Here is a 19,869-nt window from a genome sequence, read left to right as displayed (position 1 = left end):
TAACCAGTAATGAGATTGCTGGCTTGAATGATATTTCTGTCTTTAGGTCTTTGAGGAATTGCCACACTGTCTTCCACAATGGCTGAACTAATTTACACTGCCACCAACAGTGTATAAGCATTTATTTTTCTCCATAACCTTGCCAGCATGTGCTATTTTTTGACTTATTATTAATAGCCATTTGGCTGGTGTTAAATGGTATCTTGTGTTTTTGATTTGTATTTCTCCAGTGATCAGTAATGTTGAGTGTTTTTTTCCTACGATTGTTGGCTGCATGTATGTCTTCTTTTGAAAACTGTCTGTTCATGTCCCTTGCCCACTTTTTTATGGGGTTGTTTTTTTCTTGTAAATTTTAAATTATAAGTGTTTCTTATAGATGCTGGATATTAGATCTTTTCAGATGCATAGTTTGCAAAAATTTTCTCCCATCTGTAGGTTGTCTGTTTACTCTGTTGATAGTTTCTTTTGCTGTGCAGAAGCTCTTTAGTTTAATTAGATCCCATTTGACAATTTTTGCTTTTGTTGCAAGTACTTTTGGCATCCTTGTCATGAAATCTTTGTGCTTATGTCCTGAATGGTATTGCCTAGATTTTCTTCTAGGGTTTTTATAGCTTTGGGTTTTACATTGAAGTCTTTAATCCATCTTGAGTTAATTTTTGTATATAGTGTAAGGAAGGGTTCTAATTTCAATCTTCTGCATACGGCTTGCCAGTTATCCCAGCACCATTTATTCAATAGAGAATTCTTTCCCCATTGCTTGTCTTTGTCAGGTTTGTTGAAGATCAGATGGTTGTTGTAGGTGTGTAGTCTTACTTCTGGGTTCTCTATTCTGTTCCATTGGTCTATATATCTGGTTTTGCACCAGTACCGTGCTGTTTTGGTTACCGTAGTCCTGTAGTATAATTTGAAGTCAGGTAGTGTGATGCTGCCAGCATTCTTCTTTTTGCTTAGGATTGTCTTGGCTATTCAGGCTCTTTTTGGTTCCATGTGAATGTTAAAATAGTTCTCTCTAGTTCTGAGTAGAAGGTCAATGATAGTGTGTTAGAAACAACACTGAATCTATAAATTGCTTTGAGCAGTATGGCCATTTTAACAATATTGATTCTCCTATCCATGAGCATGCGGTGTTTTTCCATTTGTTTGTGTCATCTCTGATTTATTTGAGCAGTGGTTTGTAGTTCTCCCTGAAGAAGTCCTTCACTTCCCTTGTTAGCTGTATTCCTAAGTATCTTGTTCTTTTTTCTAGCAATTGCGAATGGGAGTTCATTCATGATTTGGCTCTCTGCTTGCTAGTCGTTGGTGTATAGGAATGTTAGTGATTACTGCACATTGATCTTGTATCCTGAGACTTTGCTGAAGTTGTTTATCAGTTTAAGAAGCTTTTGGGCTGAGACTGTGGGGTTTTCTAGATATAGGATCACATAGTCTGCAAACAGGGATAGTTTGTCTTCCTTTATTCTTATTTGGCTGTGCTTTATTTGTTTCTCTTGTTAATTGCTCTGGCCAGAACTTCCAATACTATGTTGAATAGGAGTGGTGAAAGAGGGCATCCTTGTCTTGTGTAAGTTTTCAAGGGGAATGCTTCTAGCTTTTGCCCATTCATTATGATGTTGGCTGTGAGTTTGTCATATGTGGGTCTTATTATTTTGGGGTATGTTCCTTCAATACCTAGTTTATGGAATTTTTAACATGAGTGGATGTTGAATTTTATTAAAAGCTTTTTCTGCACCTATTGAGATAATCATGTGATTTTTGTCTTTAGTTCTGTTTATGTAATATATCAGATTTATTGATTTGTGTATGTTGAACCAACCTTGCATTCTTACACTTTCAGTCTTAATAAACTTTTCTTCAGTCATGAATTATAAGTTCTCTTAAGTATCTTTCTGAGTCTCAGGATGCCTCATTCTGGACCTCTTGACAGCTCCACAGGCTGATCATTCTAGCCTGCAAACATGCAGGTCTTACCTTCTAAGATCTTACCCAAGATGTTTTCCTTGTAGCAACATGATTGACAGGCTAAGAAAAGCTTCATTCAGCTAATTTCAATTGTGAATCAAGGCTTCTAAACTTAACTGCACTGAATCTACCATTTACCCTTCCATTCCTAAAATATCAAAACAAGCTCCTGATTGGTTTGCCTGTTTCCAGTCTTGTCTCTGTAGACATAATCTATTTTTAATAATAGTGATTTAATTGTCCTATTGTATTTACACAAATCAGAGACAGCATTGATTTTTAGGTGGTACAATTACTTTATTCACTACTAAGAAAGAAGTTTAGCCATTAAAATAATGACCCAATTTTTAGCACTTAAATTTCTATTTTCTATGAAAATATCTTTTAAATTTAATGAGACATAGGGTTACATCATATATCACTATAGATTCATAAGATTAAAGAAATAGGCAAGGTTTCTGGTCTGATATGTAAACAATTTGGAAGTTGTTATTCTTACAAAAAAAGTTGAACAGGCTGGGCACAGTGGCTCATGCCTGTAATCCCAGCACTTTGGGAGGCCAAGGTGGGTGGGTCACCTGAGGTCAGGAGTTCAAGACCAGCCTGACCAACATGGTGAAACCCCATCTCTACTAAATACAAAAAATTGGCCAGGCGTGGTGGTGCGTGCCTGTAATCCCAGCTACTTGGGAGGCTGAGGCAGGAGAATCACTTGAACATAGGAAGCAGAGGAATCTTGGCAGTAAGCCAAGATTGTGTCATTGCACTCCAGCCTGGGCAACAGAGTGAGAGTCTGTCTTGAAAAACAAAAAGAAAAGAAAAGAAAAAGCTCAACAAATTGAAAATCAACAACTTTTTAAAAATCCCTCATAAAATTATTGACACAGGACAAACTGTTTCCCTAACAACTAGAGAGATTGGCAGATGCAGAGATGAGAGAGCTTACTGGGAGCAGAAGCCATATCTGGAGACTTAAATTTAAACACTTAAAAGGTAATTGAATAATTGCTGAAGTCTGAAAGATTAAAAACCCCTGGGAGCCCAGGTTTTGGAGGGCAATACCTATGCTTTTATGAATTTTACCTCCAGGAGCTTCATCAAGCTCTCAGGGTCAAGGTCAGAGGAAAATTACCTCATGCTTCTGATACCAAGAAGTGAAGAGTAACTATTTTGAAATATACCTAGAGTGTTCTGTACCCTCAAAGGAAACTATTTTATCAGCTTCTAACCAATGTGAGTTTTACCAGAGCTTAACAAACCCATGAGGGAAAGTAAATACCCAACTCCTGCACCCTCTAGCCTTCTTTTCTCATGTAAGGGAGGAAAAAAGCTAGAAAGTATTTGTAAAGATCATAGTCTAGGGACATAGTCTCACTAAAAGACTAAGACCTGGTAATAAGATTGTAGAGTACTTCCTTCCCTCCACCTCCACCATATCAATAGGGATCCTGTATAACCCGAGATTACAGCTGAGAGCAATTTCAGAGCACAAACTCTATTTAAGAAGGAGTCTCTAGAGAAGCCCAAAGACAGCAAGGAAGAGAGAAACAAGGACACTAGAGGAAATGTTAGCCTCTGATATCTATAGGTACAGCGAATAGTAAACACAGTCTAATTCCTATCCAGATAAACATAAAACCTCACTCTAAAGGGCCATATGCCTCAGTTCCTTCAATCTGATACAATGTCTGGCTGTTAAAAAAAATTACAAGGTATACTAAAAGGCAAAAACAAAGCAAAACAAAAAACAACAAAGAAAACACAGTCCAAACAGACAAACCAAACAACAGAACCCAATTTAGATATGGTGGAGATTTTGGAATTATACTGGGAGATCAAAATGGAAAATATGGACAACATGTGAGAACAGATGGGTAACATAAGCTGAGAAATGGAAACTCTAAGAAATAATCAAAAGAAAATGCTAGCAATAAACAACACTGTAACAGAAATGAAGAATGCCTTTAATGGGCTCATGAGTAGACTGGACATTTCTATGGAAAAAGAATGAGTGAGCTTGAAAATATGCTCATAGAAATTTCCAGAACTGAAATGCAATGAGAAAAAAATAAGGAAAATGATGGAAGAGAATATTCAAGAAGTGTGAGACAACTACAAGAGGTGTAACATATAAGTAATGGCATTACCAGAGGAGAAGGAAGAAAGGGAAAGAAGAAGAAATATTTGAAATAGTAATGACTGAGAATTTTCCAAACTTAATGACAGAGAGCAAACCACAGATCCATGAAATTCAAGCTCATGAGGCTCAAATCATGAACATCAAGCAGCATAAATACAAATAAACTATATTTAGGCATATAATATTCAAACTGAGGAAAATCTAGGATATTAGGCATATCATATTCAAACTGAAGAAAATCTGATAAAAGGCAGAAGAGAAAGGAACAAGGATAAAAATTTTATCAGACTTCTCAGAAACCATTTAAACAAGAAAAGAGTAGAGTGAAATATTTAAAGTGTTGAAAGGAAAAAAGACAACCTAGAATTCTGACTTCAGCAAAGGTAAAGGTCAAATAAAGATTTTCTCAATCAAACCAAAATTGGGGAAATTTTTACTAATAGACGTGCCTTACAAGATATATTAGTATTTTAGGGAAAGGAAAATAACATAGGTCAGAACATTTTATCTGCATAAAGAGTGTCAGAAAAGGAATACATTAAAGTGAAATATAATCTTGTATTTTTTAAATTGATCTAACTGATAACATTTGTTTAAAACAATAACAACAATATATAGGGTGACTATAGCTTATGGATAAGTGAAATGAATGACACTAATGTTCTAAGGGATGTGAGGGAGAATTGGGAATACTTTATTATAAGATACTCTTACTACCCATGAAGCAATATAGTGGTATTTGAAAATAGACTTCGACTGTGAAAATTATAATCTGTGTAATATCAATTATCTATTGTTTTAAAAAAGGCAAAATAAAGTATTTCTAAACCTTCTTCATATTCAAGGCCAAGTCTCCTGATCAGTTTTCAATTCAGTCTCTGATATACACAGTATGGTCCTTCCAGTTATCAATAACATGGTGATGCAATGTATCTTAAAAGAAGTCATAGAACTAAAACCAAATGGTACTGGCATTTAACCTGACTTTGGAATTACTATATGTAGTTAATCTACTTTGGACTCTTCATTTAAGAATTTTGGAATGCTGCTAAACTTGTCTGATGCACCACCTTCTAACTCCTTCCCACATCCATTCGGTTCTTGGGTATAAAATGAGTGGTGCTCTTATTGTGTCCAGGTTTTGCTTCTATACTGCTGAAACCTATAAGTTTTAATACATGCACTATTAATATTTGCACATACAGAGGCAATGATGACTGCTTAACCCTCACATGATACCAATAATTGTAAGATACATTCCAATTTTAGAAATATTAAAATTTAGAAAGAATTGTCCATTGTAGAATTGATGAAACAAAGTAAATTATTTGGATGACTCCTGTGCTTAAACCTCCTGTATTAATCTGTTTTCATGCTGCTGATAAAGAGATACCCAAGACTGGGCAATTTACAAAAGAAAGGGGTTTAATGGACTTACAGTTCCATGTGGCTGGGGAAGCCTCACAATCATGGTGGAAGGCAAGGAGGAGCAAATAACATCTTACATGGATGACAGCAGGCAAAGAGAGAGCTTGTGCAGGGAAACCCCTCCTTATAAAACCATCAGATCTCTTGAGACTTATTTACTATCATGAGAACAGCATGGGAAAGACCTGCCCCCATGATTCAATTACCCCCAACTTGTCCCTCCCACAACACCTGGGAATTCAAGATGAGATTTCAGTGGGGACACAGCCAAACCATATCATTCTGCCCATGTCCTCTCCCAAATCTCATGTCCTCATATTTCAAAACCAATCATACCTTCCCACAGTCCCCCAAAGTCTTAAATCATTTGGGCATTAATTTAAAAGTCTACAGTACAAAGTCTCATCTGAGACAAGGCAAATCCCTTTCACCTTTGAGCCTGTAAAATCAAATGCAAGTTAGTTACTTCCTAGATACAATGAGGGTACAGGCATTGGGTAAATACAGCCATTCCAAAGGGGGGACATTGGCCAAAACAAAGGGGCTACAGGCCCCATGTGAGTCCAAAATCCAGTGGGGCAATCAAATCTTAAAGCTCCAAAATAATCTCCTTTGACTCCATGTCACATCCAGGTCACACTGATGCAAAAAGTGGATTCCCATGGTCTTGGGCAGCTCCACCCCTGTGGCTTTGCAGGGTACAGCCTCACTCCTAGCTGCTCTCACAGGCTGGCATTGAGTGTCTTCAGCTTTTCCAGGTGCACAGTGCAAGCTGTTCATGGATCTACCATTCTGGGGTCTGAGGGATGGTGGCCCTCTTCTTGCAGCTCCACTAGGCAGCACCCCAGTGGAGACTCTGTTTGGGGGCTCCAACCCCACATTTCTCTTCTGCGCTGCCCTAGCAGAGGTTCTCTATGAGTGCCCCACCCCTACAGCAAACTTCTGCCTGGACATCTAGGCATTTCCATACATCCTCTGAAACCTAGGCAGAGGTTCCCAAACCTCAATTCTCAACACCACCTGGGAGCTGCCAAAGTTTGGGGCTTGCACCTCTGAAGCCACACCCTGAGCTGTACCTTGGCCCCTTTTAGTCATGGCTGGAGTGGCTGGGACAAAGGGTACCAAGTCCCTAGGCTGCACACAGCAGAGGGACCCTGGGCCTGGTCCACAAAACCATCTTTTCCTCCTAGGCCTCCAGGACTGTAATGGGAGGGGCTGCTGTGAAGACCTCCGACATGCTATAAAGACATTTTCTTCCTTGTCTTGGTGATTAACATTCAGCTTCTCATTACTTATGCAAATTTATGCAGCCAGTTTGAATTTCCCCTCAGAAAAAGGGGTTTTATTTTCTATTGCATTGTCAGGCTGCAAATTTTCCAAACCTTATGCTCTATTTCCCTTTTAAAACTGAATGCCTTTAACAGCACCCAAGTCACCTCTTGACTGCTTTGCTGCTTAGAAATTTCTTCTGCAAGATACCCTAAATCATGTCTCTCAAGGTCAAAGTTCCACAAATCTCTAGGGTAGGGGCAAAATGCCACCAGTATCTTTGCTAAAACATAACAAGATTTACTTTGCTCCATTTCCCAACAAGTTCTTCATCTCCATCTGAGACCACCTCAGCCTGGATTTAATTGTCCATATCATTACCAGCATTTTGGTCGAAGCCATTCAACAAGTCTCTAGGGAGTTCCAAACTTTCTCACATTTTTCTTTCTTTGTCTGAGCCCTCCAAACTGCTCCAGCCTCTGCCTGTTACCCAGTTCCAAAGTTGTTTCCACATTTTTGGATATATTTTCAGCAGTGCCCCACTCTACTGGTACCAATTTACTCTATTAGTCTGTTTTTAGGCTGCTGATAAAGACATACCTAAGACTGGGCAATTTACAAAAGAAAGAGGTTTAATGGACTTATAGTTCCATGTGGCTGGGGAGGCCTCACAATCATGGTCGAAGGCTAGGAGGAACAAGTCACATTTTACATGGATGGCAGCAGGCAAAGAGAGAGAGAACTTGTGAAGAGAAACTCCCATTTTAAAAACCATCAGATCTCGTGAATCTTATTTACTATCATGAGAACAGAATGGGAAAGACCTGCCCCCATGATTCAATTATCTCGCACTAGGTCCTTCCAACAACAGATGGAAATTCAAGATGAGATTTCCATGGGGACACAGCCAAACCAAATCTCCTCCCCAGTTGATTGTGTGTTGAGCACTGTGATTTCCCAGTCTGATCTTCTATAAAGGAAGGCTTTGCTGCCCAGCTCCTGGAAGTGCTCAGAGGACAGCCTGCAGCTGTTCGTCCATCTGGGGACTTCATAATTGCAAAAAGACCCCATGTGCCAAGATAATTCCCCTTTCAGAGTGGCCTACAACCACTGACTGATGGAGGTAGGAGTATAAAAGCTTAGCTATATCTGCTCAGCATGTGACCACTCTTACCGGCTGGCCGTGTTAGCTCCCTGTGGTGTTGGCTGAAGATGTTGGATCTTGCAGTCCAACTTCTCACTTAGCCCAATTTTGCCTCCCTCCCTGCTTCCCACAAGTATTAATCCCAAGGACATTCCCTAATAATCCTCTTATATACTGAACTTTATCTTGGAATCTGCCTCCTGGAAAATTCAAAATATGACAGCTTTCTATGGCACTTGGAAAAAAGTCAAAACTTTGCTGGGTAGGTGCAGTGGCTCACACCTGGAATCCCAACACTTTGGGAGCTGAGGCTAGTGGATCACTTATGGCCAGGAGGTTGAGACCAGCCTGGCCAGCATGGCCAATATCTGTCTCTACCAAAAATACAAAAATTAGTTGGGGTGATGGGACATGCCTGTAGTCCCAGCTACTTGGGAAGCTGAGGCATGGGAATCACTTGAATCTGGGAGGTGGAAGTTGTAGCACACTGAATTGCAGCCTGGGTGACAAAGTAAGACTCTGTCTCAAAACAAAACAAACAAACAAAAAAACCAAAAACTCAACAAAACTCTTTCCATAGAACATACAGTTTTCCCCCTACTTCTTAGCTTCATCTCCTGCCACTATCTCCCTGGATTCCCAGGTTCTAGATATACTCACTGCTATGAACTCAATTGTGTCACCCTCAAAATTTACATGTAGAAGCCCTAACCTTTAATGTGATGGTACTTGGAGATGCGGCCATTGGGAAGGATTAGATTTGGATGGAGTTACCAGGGTGGAGTGCTCATGATGGGATTAGTGCCCTTAGAAGAAGAGACACCAGAAAGCTTACTTCCTCTCTTTCTCTTTGTCAAGTGAGTACACAGCAAGAAGGCAACCATGAGCAAGCCAAGAAGAGAGCCCTCAAGGGGAAACCAAAAGGCTGGCTGGTATCTTGATCTTGGAGTTTCCAGCCTCCAAAATGGTGAGGAATAAATTCCTGTTATTTAAGCCATACCGTTTTCTGGTATTTTGTTATAGCACTCTAAGCTAACACAACACCTGCTTTCTACTTTTTGAAAATGTCAAGCTCATTCTCTCTTCTCCTCACTGTTCTTTGCTATGTGTTATTCTTTCTGTTTAAACACCTCTTAAGTGGTGCTTGTTTAGCAAGATCTCTGACCACCACATTCAAATTAGCACCACTCTCTTATTCTCTTCATAACATTTATAGCGCTTATATTAAATCAACCAAATTACCATATTTGAGTATTAATTAATTTGTCACTTACGGGACTGTTTCCCTCACCTCCCTACATAAGAATATCAGGTCCATGGGGGCATACCATAGCAGCTTAATAAATATTTGTTGAATGAATGAATGAATGAATCATGATTTAAAAAGATGAATACATACATGTTACCACCACCCCACTTAGTTCTATGTGATCTGAGAGACCTGAGAAGACTGTTGCTTTAAGCCATGATTCTCTCAGATCTGGCTTGGCTTAGAAGAAGGTATGTACAAGACCTAATCATTAGCTATTTTATTTCTGTCATTGTTGTGAAGTGCTTGCCCAGTTAAGGTTTAAACACCAATTAGAAGATGCTGCAACAGCCATATTGTGAATTTCTCAGGACAGTCTGAAAATTAACCCAGTATTTGGGGTGGCAGATGTCACTCAAATTGGGTTGTTTATTTAAAGGGCCCTCCTGAAGAAAGCAGTCTGGCCTGAATATCTTTCAGTCTGGATTGGAACGAGTCCTGGCCCTTCTCCTTCTGGTGGTTACTGTTCTGAAAGACATCCAATTGCAGCACTCTACAAATAGTTTAGTGAAAAATGCCGAGAGCATCTCTTTATCTTTATCTTGTGTTCTTGCTAAACTGACTGAGTTCAATATCAGCTTCTGGAAAGCATTCTAATAATCTCCAAAGTGTTTAAGAAGCATTACTCACATTATCACAGAAACATGTCTTGCTCCAGAAATGTATTTACTGTTCTTTTTAGAAACACAGATGCATTGTAGGTAAATAATACAAAACAGTTACTTTCTTGCCAAGGGAAAATGCCGTTTTTGTATTTATCTATTTAAGAAGCAAATGAAATCACTCATGCTGGAGGAAGATGTATGATAGATGAAGATCTTAGACTTGCTCACTTCTTAATCTCTATATTTATTCATAACTATATTTTCAAGTTTATCTTTTTTTGGTTTAACTGTGGAAGTCCTATCTTCTTTTAAGTCAGCTTGGTTTTAACAAACAAAAATATATTACCTTAACTCTTCCATGGTTAGGAGTCATGGCTTCTGTTAATTGACCATCTGGCCGCACACTGGGAAAAAGATAAGCTTGTGTAAGTCTTGGAATGAGGAATTTAAAGTATCAGCATTTAGAGATTATCTATTACTTTATAAAGTTTTGACTTGTTTGAAATATCAAATTGTGAATGATTACCCTTTGATGAGAGAGAATTTGAATGAATTAACAGTGGCAGCAAAGAGCATGCCTCTTCTTGCTTTCTTCCCTCTGTTTCATGATATAACAGCCATACCATTTACAATTAGATGGTCATTTTCAAAACGGCAATTGTTTTTTTAGTTTTTTTTTGAGACGTAGTCTCTGTCACTAAGGTTGGAGTGTGGTGGTTTGATCATGAAGCACTGCAGCCTTGAACTCCTAGGCTCAAGTTGTCCTCCCACCTCAGCCTTCCTACTAGCTGGTACTACAGGCTGACACCACCATGCCTGGCTAATTTGTGTGTGTGTGTGTGTGTGTGTGTGTGTGTATGTGTGTGTATGTGTGTGTATATACATATATAAATATATATATGTGTATATATAGTAGATACGGGGTTTCATCATGTTTCCCAGGTCAGTCTTGGACTCCTAAGCTTAAGCAATCCTCTTGCCTCGGCCTCCCAAAGTGCTGGTATTACAGGCGTAAGTCACTGCACGTGGCCTAGTATGCTGACTCACTCTTGTTGCACCTCAACTACACGTGCATTATTTAATGTCTCTCCTGTGGTTGAAGGAATTTAGCCTTCAAGTTATTGATGGAAATCTATAAAATACTTAACATGAGCCAAGTGCCTGGCCCGTGGTATGTACTCAAGAAATGAATATTGAATGAATTTGTCCTGCTTCTTTAATTCTGTTTCCAATATTGAAATTGCATTTAAATTCCACTGAGACTCACTGCTCTGGAGGTTAGGGTGGGGAGAGGCATTTTCAATTTGGATCTTCCCAGTATATTTGCCAAAGAGCTCTAAGTGAGGTCGAAGCAGCAGGCTAAGGTAGAAACCCTTGATATTGTTATTGGATTCATCTTGGATATAAAAGGAGGGGAAAGTAGTTTAATGTGGGAGTTCTGCTGATTCTCACAGGAGCTTTTCTCTTCTGTGCATAGGCCTAGAGTCTATGGAGACCCAGGTGTTTGAGCTGGTTTGAAATGGGAGTGCAGATTTCTGAGCCCCAGGCACTTCTTGTTCTGCTCTGTAGTTTCATAGAGAAAATCCAAGAATGAGTCAGTGGGTGGTTTTGAGGTTGATGGAAACTACATTTTGGGCTCAGCTGTATGAGAGTAGGGAACAGTAAGAGTTGCTGGCCCACTGATGTGGTGTTGAATCTGCGTGGCATATGTTATCTGACATCACCGTCCTGGAACACTCCTAATGGCTGCCAGAAAAATATAAAATCTAATGGAAAAGTAACCCACTGAACCAGAATGAATCAGCTGTTCATTCCTCCTCTATTGGAATTTGTCTTAAAAATGGAAATTAAGCCTGAATTCATGTAATTTAGAAACTCAAAGCAAGAAATAGAAAAGCTCTTAAAGGATCATTAATCTGTCCCTCTTGCATATCTAGTTAGTTACATAGATTTTATGAAAGAATTTGGAATATAGATGAATCTTTAACTTACAGTTTTTCTTTTTTGAAGAGATCTATTGTTGTCATCTAAATGGTTCAATGTTTCATTGACACTCATTAATCTCTGTTACATCCTGTGAGTTAGGTAAGTGGAAAATATTTTTCTTCCACTTGTACAACACAAAGTCTTATGATGAACTCCTCTATGAATTTCCACATTCACCCTCTGGGCATAGAAGCTAAGTATCCATTAGCTGTGCACTCCACCTCCCTTTTCTTCTCTCCACTTGAATCATGGACAGTTCACTTTTTATGAAAAACTGGTTTTGGCATGGGGTCATGATTAACATATTTGCATGATTATTGCTGGCACAGAGCATGATGGTTAGACATGTGCACTGCATTTACCTCTTGCAAAAGCTGGAATAATGTAAATGACATATAATCATAAGACTGATATGAAGATTAAGTGGGATTTATAGAAAAACAGCAAAGTTCCTGGCACACGCTAAGTGTTTCATATAAATGTTCATCAGAAATGCTGATGCTAATGGTCTAGAGCTGGCTGTGCTTTCTAAAGATGTTAATTGGGTTTTTAAGTTTTAAGTATTTTTAAAATTATAATGTCTTAGTTCAGGCTGCTAAGACAGTGGGTGGCTTCAGCAACAGAAATTTATTTTTCATAGTTCTGGAGGCTGGGAAGTTCAAGATCAAGGTGCCAGAAGATCTAGTGTCCTGGTGTGCAGATGGCTGATTTCTTGTATCCTTACAGAGTGGAGAGCAGAGAGCTAGAGCAAACTCTCGAGTATCTTTCCTAGGGGCATTAGTCCCATTCATGAGAGCTCTACCCTCATGACCTGTGTACCCACTAAGGGCCCCACCTCCAAATTACCATCACATTGAAGGTTTGGATTTCAATATATGTATTTTGAAGGGACATATTCAGTTCATGTGAAGAGAAGAAATTTCTTCATTTGAATATAATACATAGCACATTGCAACAAAATATGAATAGTCTTTTTTTTTGTTTTTGAGATGGAGTCTCACTCTGTTGCCCAGGCTGGAGTGCAGTGGCACAATCTTGGCTCACTGCAACCTCCACCTCCCAGGTTTAAGCAATTCTTCTGCCTCAGCCTCCCAAGTAGCTGGGACTACAGGCATGCACCACCACACCTGGCTAATTTTTGTATTCTTAGTAGAGATGGGGTTTCACCATATTGGCAAGGCTGGTCTGGAACACCTGACCTCAACGTCTGCCGGCCTCAGCCTCCCAAAGTGCTGGGATTACAAGTGTAAGCCACCGTGCCCAGCCATCTCTTTTCTTAATATTGTATTGCATTATTTGTCTATTATCTTTCACCATTTCACATGATCAGTGACTTCCCAAAAATTTCAATTGAAAGGAGTGCGTAGTGAACTTGAGCATATAGGACAATGAGATATGTAACTGCCCATGTTCCATTGCTACTGTGCCCGGAATTCGTGGGTTCTTGGTCTCACTGACTTCAAGAATGAAGCCGCGGACCCTGGCGCTGAGTGTTACAGCTCTTAAGGTGGCGCGTCTGGAGTTGTTCGTTCCTTCTGATGTTCGGATGTGTTCGGAGTTTCTTCCTTCTGGTGGGTTCGTGGTCTCGCTGGCTTAGGAGTGAAGCTGCAGACTTCGGGTGAGTGTTACAGCTTAAGGCGGGTGAGTTGTCATTCTCCGGTGGGCTGGGTCTCGCTGGCTTCAGGAGTGAAGCTGCAGACCTCCGCGGTGAGTGTTACAGCTCTTAAGGCAGCGTGGACCTAAAGAGTGAGCGGTAGCAAGAGCGAAAGAACAAAGCTTCCACAATGTAGAAGGGGACCTGAGCGGGTTGCCATTGCTGGCTCCGGCGGCCTGCTTTTATTCTCTTATCTGGCCCCACCTACATCCTGCTGATTGGCAGAGCCGAGTGGTCTGTTTTGACAGGGCGCTGATTGGTGCCTTTATAATCCCTGAGCTAGACGCAAAGGTTCTCCACATCTCCGCCAGACTCAGGAGCCCAGCTGGCTTCACCCAGTGGATCCCGCACCGGGGCTGCAGGTGGAGCTGCCTGCCAGTCTCGCACCGTGCGCCCGCACTCCTCAGCCCTTGGGTGGTCGATGGGACTGGGCGCCGTGGAGCACGGGGTGGCGCTCGTCGGGGAGGCTCGGGCCGCACAGGAGCCCATGGAGGGGGTGGGAGGCTCAGGCATGGCGGGCTGCAGGTCCCGAGCCCCGCCCGGCGGGAAGGCAGCTAAGGCCCGGCGAGAAATCGAGCGCAGCGCCAGTGGGCTGGCACTGCTGGGGGACCCAGTACACCCTCTGCAGCCGCTGGCCCGGGTGCTAAGGCCCTGATTGCCCGGGGCCGGCAGGGCCGGCCAGCTGCTCCGAGTTCGGGGCCCGCCCAGCTGCTCCGAGTTCAGGGCCCGCCAAGCCCACGCCCACCCGGAACTCCAGCTGGCCCGCAAGCGCCACGTGGAGTCCCATTTCGTGCTAGCACCTCTCCCTCCACACCTCCTTGCAAGCTGAGGGAGCCGGCTCCGGTCTTGGCCAGCCGAGAAAGCGGCTCCCACAGTGCAGAGATGGGCTGAGGGGCTCCTCAAGTGCCGCCAAAGTGGGAGCCCAGGTAGAGGAGACGCCGAGAGCGAGGGCTGTGAGGACTGCCAGGACACGGTCACCTCTCACTACTTTGAGCAGAATCCTCTGGAAACACTATGGAGTGATGAAGAAAGCACCATCTGGGGAGTCAGATGACCTGCTCTGCATCCCAGCTCATCAGGGAGTCTCTGAGACAAACACTTAATCAGGTTAGAATTTGAAGCTCTTTATCTGTAAAGTAGAAAAAATGGTAATACTTGCTGTATAAACCTCATGAGGTTGCTGTAATGTCCCAATGAGATAATATATGGGAAAGTACTCTGTAAACTCTAAGAATTTTAAAAGTAAAAGCATCACTTCCCAAAAAAGATAGTCAAAAGGAAGCGGTTGTTTTAGAGAATCTTCCACATATGATGACATTATTCACTACTGTCATTTGAAATTTTATGAAACAACAAGTTATTAGTTTCTTGATACGTTAAGCAATTTTAATCTGTTTTCACTTTATGAGATCCCAACTTTAGTGACCTTTTTAACCGGAAACTTCTATCATATTACTGGGAAAAGTGAGAAATCTAGTTCATAGACTAAAAAAAGTTGTAATTTTAGCTAACTCTGAATGCAGATGTACAGGAGACATTGCAGTTTAAGTTGCCTAGTACGTAGCATAAAAAAAAAAAAAGAAAAAAAAAAGTAAAAATTTAGACCAAATTCCTAGACAGTATGTCAATAATGAATAAAGCTTGATTCCTTTTTTTTTTTTTTTTTGAGATGGAATCTCACTCATTTACCCAGGCTGGAGTGCAGTGGCACGATCTTGGCTCATTGCAACCTCTGCCTCCCGGGTTCAAGCGATTCTCCTGCCTCAGCCTCCCAAGTAGCTGGGACTACAGGCGCTTGCCACTACGTCCAGCTGTTTTCTGCTAAAAATATAAAGCTTGATACTTAACTGAATAATGTATAACAGTGTTAGAACACACAGATGACTATGTTAGGATTAATAAATGATGTTGAATTATCAGACTGCAAAACAAATTGCTGTGATTTTTGGAGACACAAATGTCATTAGCTTGTACATGTTAGAAATATGTGCATCTATATACCAGGCTTTCATTCAACAAACATTTTTCTGATCACATTCTATATGGCAGGCACTGCGTAAGTCCTAGGGATGCAGAGGAATACATAGTACCATCCCTCTATTTTGGTGGTTTTAACCAAGGTAAATCATGGTGTATTTTTTAAAAATTGTATACACTTCTAGGATTCAGATTCAGTAGCCCTGCAGTGCGAACTGGGAAAGTAGAGTAAGAAACACATCACTCATAATAGAAACAGCTTCCCTGAGGTTTTGATGTGTCACTCTGGTTAATAATCACCAATCACCACCACTAATAGGTGTGGACAGACACAGCATGGTAAAAACAATTTCTGAGATGTGGACAGGATATTAGGGAATACCAAGTAGGGACATTTCATGTGTCCTCAGAAGGAGCTGAGTAGGGACGGATTCTAGGGAAGGTGACTCCTAACCTTTCCAAATATTTTTTCTAATCACAAACCTAATGCAGTAAACCAATGAAGAACACAAGAAGCAAAAATCATCCATTATTTACAATTTTGATATTCTTAATTTTTGCTATTACATATATAGAGTGAATTTTCTTAACTATTCCATTTTTAATTGTGTAGATTTTTGAATTTAAGGTCTTTAATCACTGTCATTCAGGGAAATATGTCATAATTACCTTCAAGTATTTCTGTCATCTATTTCTTTGTTATTTCTGGGATTTCTATTATGTATATGTTGGCATCAACATATTGTTTATAGATTCTGGAATTTATTCATTTATTGCATTATGTTTTCAACTATCGTATTCAGTCTAAGATGGGATAAGAGATGAATATTCAATATTCAATATTTCTACTTGGCTTTTCTTTTCGCCTTTGAGTTCCTGTTTCATATGACCACTAACCTGTCCTATTAGTTTGAGAATTTAATTCTTATTCTTAATCTTACATTATGTAATAAAGCTCTTCTTTATAGTAAATGCACTTGGTATTAGTTATACATTGCTACAAACAAATTAATGACAAATTATCTGAAAATTTAGTGGGTTTAAGAAACAGTATTTTTTTTTTCCTTTTCATGATTTCTGTGGGTCAGGAATTCAGACACTGTACAAGGAGATGACTTGTTTCTACTCCACCTTGTTGGAGACCCCAGCTGGAAGGCTTGAAGCTTGGGGACTAAAATCATGTGAATTGCATTCACTCGCATTTCTGGTGGTTGGTACAGGTGTTACCTGGAGGCCTAGCTGGGGCTGTTTACAAGAATCCACATGTGACCTCTCTGTGTGGCTTGAGATTCCTCACAACACGGTGAGACTCCATGGATGGGTGTATGGTGCGATTTGTGGGGGGAAAGAGAGAGAATGAGAGAGAGAGAGAGAGAGAGAGAACGAACCCGGCAGAATTGTTATTTTTTTCTTTCTTTTTTTTTTTTTTTAAAGAAACAGGCTATTGCTATGCTATGTTGCTCAGGCTGGTCTGGAACTCCTGTCCTCAACCGATCCTCCCATTATGCACCCCTCCCCCACGCCTACGTAGCTGGGATTGTAGTCTGTAGACCTGTACTTGTATTCTTGTCTTGACCTAGCCTTGCAAGTCACATAGCATCACTTTTGTTCTACTCCATTGTTTGATGTAGGCAGGAGTCTCTGCCCAAATTCAAGAGGAAAGAACATAGACCACATATCTTGGTGGGAGGAATGTCAATTACACTGTAAGATGAGCATGTGGGAATGCATAAATATATAGGTGTGTGCATCTTTGTAAAACACAATTGTTCACATATTCCTTATTGTCTAGCTATTTTTGCCTATGAGCTCAGCTTCCCCTGAGGCTATAACTATACTTTCTGAAATATGTAAGGAGGTGTGGTGAACCTAAGTGCTAGCTTGTACATCTTTTGGTGAGTTTAAGGAAAAAAAAAAGAGATGCACTCTTTCTTTTTGTACAGGTGGAAGTTTCCAGATTACTCTTTTGTTTTCCTGTAAGAGATTCTCATAGATTAGTACTTTGGATTCAAGGTTTCTCCTTTCATTACTATTTGCTTCATAATTAAAACATTTTCAGAAGAATTCAACAGTCCAAGCTAGTTCTTTATCTGTCGGGAACCAGAGGTTACCCATTATCCTTATTTTTCTAAATAGTTTGGAATTTTAGTTTTGTTTTCTTCTTTGCCCTAGGAATTATTTAGTACAGTGTGGTTTTGTTTTCTAAAATTTTTGATTGGATTTCAAAATGTATACTTTAAAAGCTTTTCTTTTTTTAAAAAATTATTAAACTTTAAGTTCTGGGATACATGTGTAGAACATGCTGGTTTGTTACATAGGTATACAAGTGCCATGGTAGTTTGCTGCACCCATCAACCTGTCATCTAAGTTTTAAGCCCCACATGCGTTAGCTATTTGTCCTAATGCTCTCCCTCCCCTTGTCCCCTACCCCCCAACAGGCCCCAGTGTGTGATGTTCCCTTCCCTGTGTCTATGTATTGTCATTGTTCAACTCTCACTTATGTGTGAGAACATGCAGTGTTTGGTTTTCTGTTCCTGTGTTAGTTTGCTGAGAGTGATGGTTTCCAGCTTCATCCATGTCCCTGCAAATGATACAAACTCATCCTTTATTTTTTTTTAATTTTTTTAATTTTTTTATTATACTTTAGGTTTTAGGGTACATGTGCACAATGTGCAGGTTTGTTACATATGTATCCATGTGCCATGTTGATTTCCTGCACCCACTAACTCGTCATTTAGCATTAGGTATATCTCCTAATGCTGTCCCTCCCCCGTCCCCCAACCCCACAACAGTCCCTGGAATGTGATGTTCCCCTTCCTGTGTCCATGAGTTCTCATTGTTCAATTCCCACCTATGAGTGAGAACATGCGGTGTTTGGTTTTTTGTCCTTGCGATAGTTTACTGAGAATGATGTTTTCCAGTTTCATCCATGTCCCTACAAAGGACACGAACTCATCATTTTTTATGGCTGCATAGTATTCCATGGTGTATATGTGCCACATTTTCTTAATCCAGTCTATCGTTGTTGGACATTTGGGTTGGTTCCAACTCTTTGCTATTGTGAATAGTGCCGCAATAAACATACGTGTGCATGTGTCTTTATAGCAGCATGATTTATAGTCCTTTGGGTATATACCCAGTAATGGGATGGCTGGGTCAAATGGTATTTCTAGTTCTAGATCCCTGAGGAATCGCCACACTGACTTCCACAATGGTTGAACTAGTTTACAGTCCCACCAACAGTGTAAAAATGTTCCTATTTCTCCACATCCTCTCCAGCACCTGTTGTTTCCTGTTTTTTTAATGATGGCCATTCTAACTGGTGTGAGATGGCATCTCACTGTGGTTTTGATTTGCATTTCTCTGAAAACTCATCCTTTATTATGGCTGTATAGTATTCCATGGTGTATATGTGCCACATTATCTTTATCCAGTCTGTCATTGATGGGCATTTGGGTTGGTTCCAAGTCTTTGCTATTGTGAATAGTGCTGCAATAAACATACATGTGCATGTGTCTTTATAATAGAATGATTTATAATCCTTTGGATATATACCCAGTAATGGGATTGCTGGGTCAAATACTATTTCTGGTTCTAGATCTTGGGAATGGCCACACTGTCTTCCACAATGGTCGAACTAATTTACACTCCCAACAACAGTGTAAAAGTATGCCTATTTCTCCACATCCTCTCCAGCATCTGTTGCTTTCTGACTTTTTAATGATTGCCATTCTGACTGGCATGAGATGGTATCTCATTGTGGTTTTGATTTGCATTTCTCTAATGACCAGTGATGATGAGCTTTTTTTCATATGTTTGTTGGCCGTATAAATGTCTTCCTTTGAGAAATACCTGTTCATATTCTTTGCCCACTTTTTGATGGGGTTGTTTTTTTCTCGTAAATTTGTTTAAGTTTGTTACAGATTCTGGATATTAGCCCTTTGTCAGATGAATAGATTGCAAGGATTTTCTCCCATTCCATAGGTTGCCTGTTCACTCTGATGATAGTTTCTTTTGCCGTGGAGAAGCTTTTTAGTTTAATTAGATCCCATTTGTCAATTGTGGCTTTTGTTGCAATTGCTTTTGGTGTTTTAGTCATGAAGTCTTTTCCCATGCCTATGTTCTGAATGGTATTGCCTAGGTTTTCTTCTAGGGTTTTTATGGTTTTATGTTTTATGTTTAAGTCTTTAATCTACCTTGAGTTAATTTTTGTATAAGGTGTAAGGAAGGGGTCCAGTTTCAATTTTCTACATATGGCTAGCCAGTTTTCCCAGCATCATTTGTTAAATAGGGAATCCGTGCTTGTTTTTGTCAGGTTTGTCAAAGATCAGATGGTTGCAGAAGTGTGGTGTTATTTATGAGGCCTCTGTTCGGTTCCATTGGTCTGTATATCTGTTT

Source organism: Nomascus leucogenys, chromosome 5 (genome assembly GCF_006542625.1).
Source record: "Nomascus leucogenys isolate Asia chromosome 5, Asia_NLE_v1, whole genome shotgun sequence".
Lineage (NCBI taxonomy): Eukaryota > Metazoa > Chordata > Mammalia > Primates > Hylobatidae > Nomascus > Nomascus leucogenys.
This window is presented reverse-complemented; position numbering follows the sequence as displayed.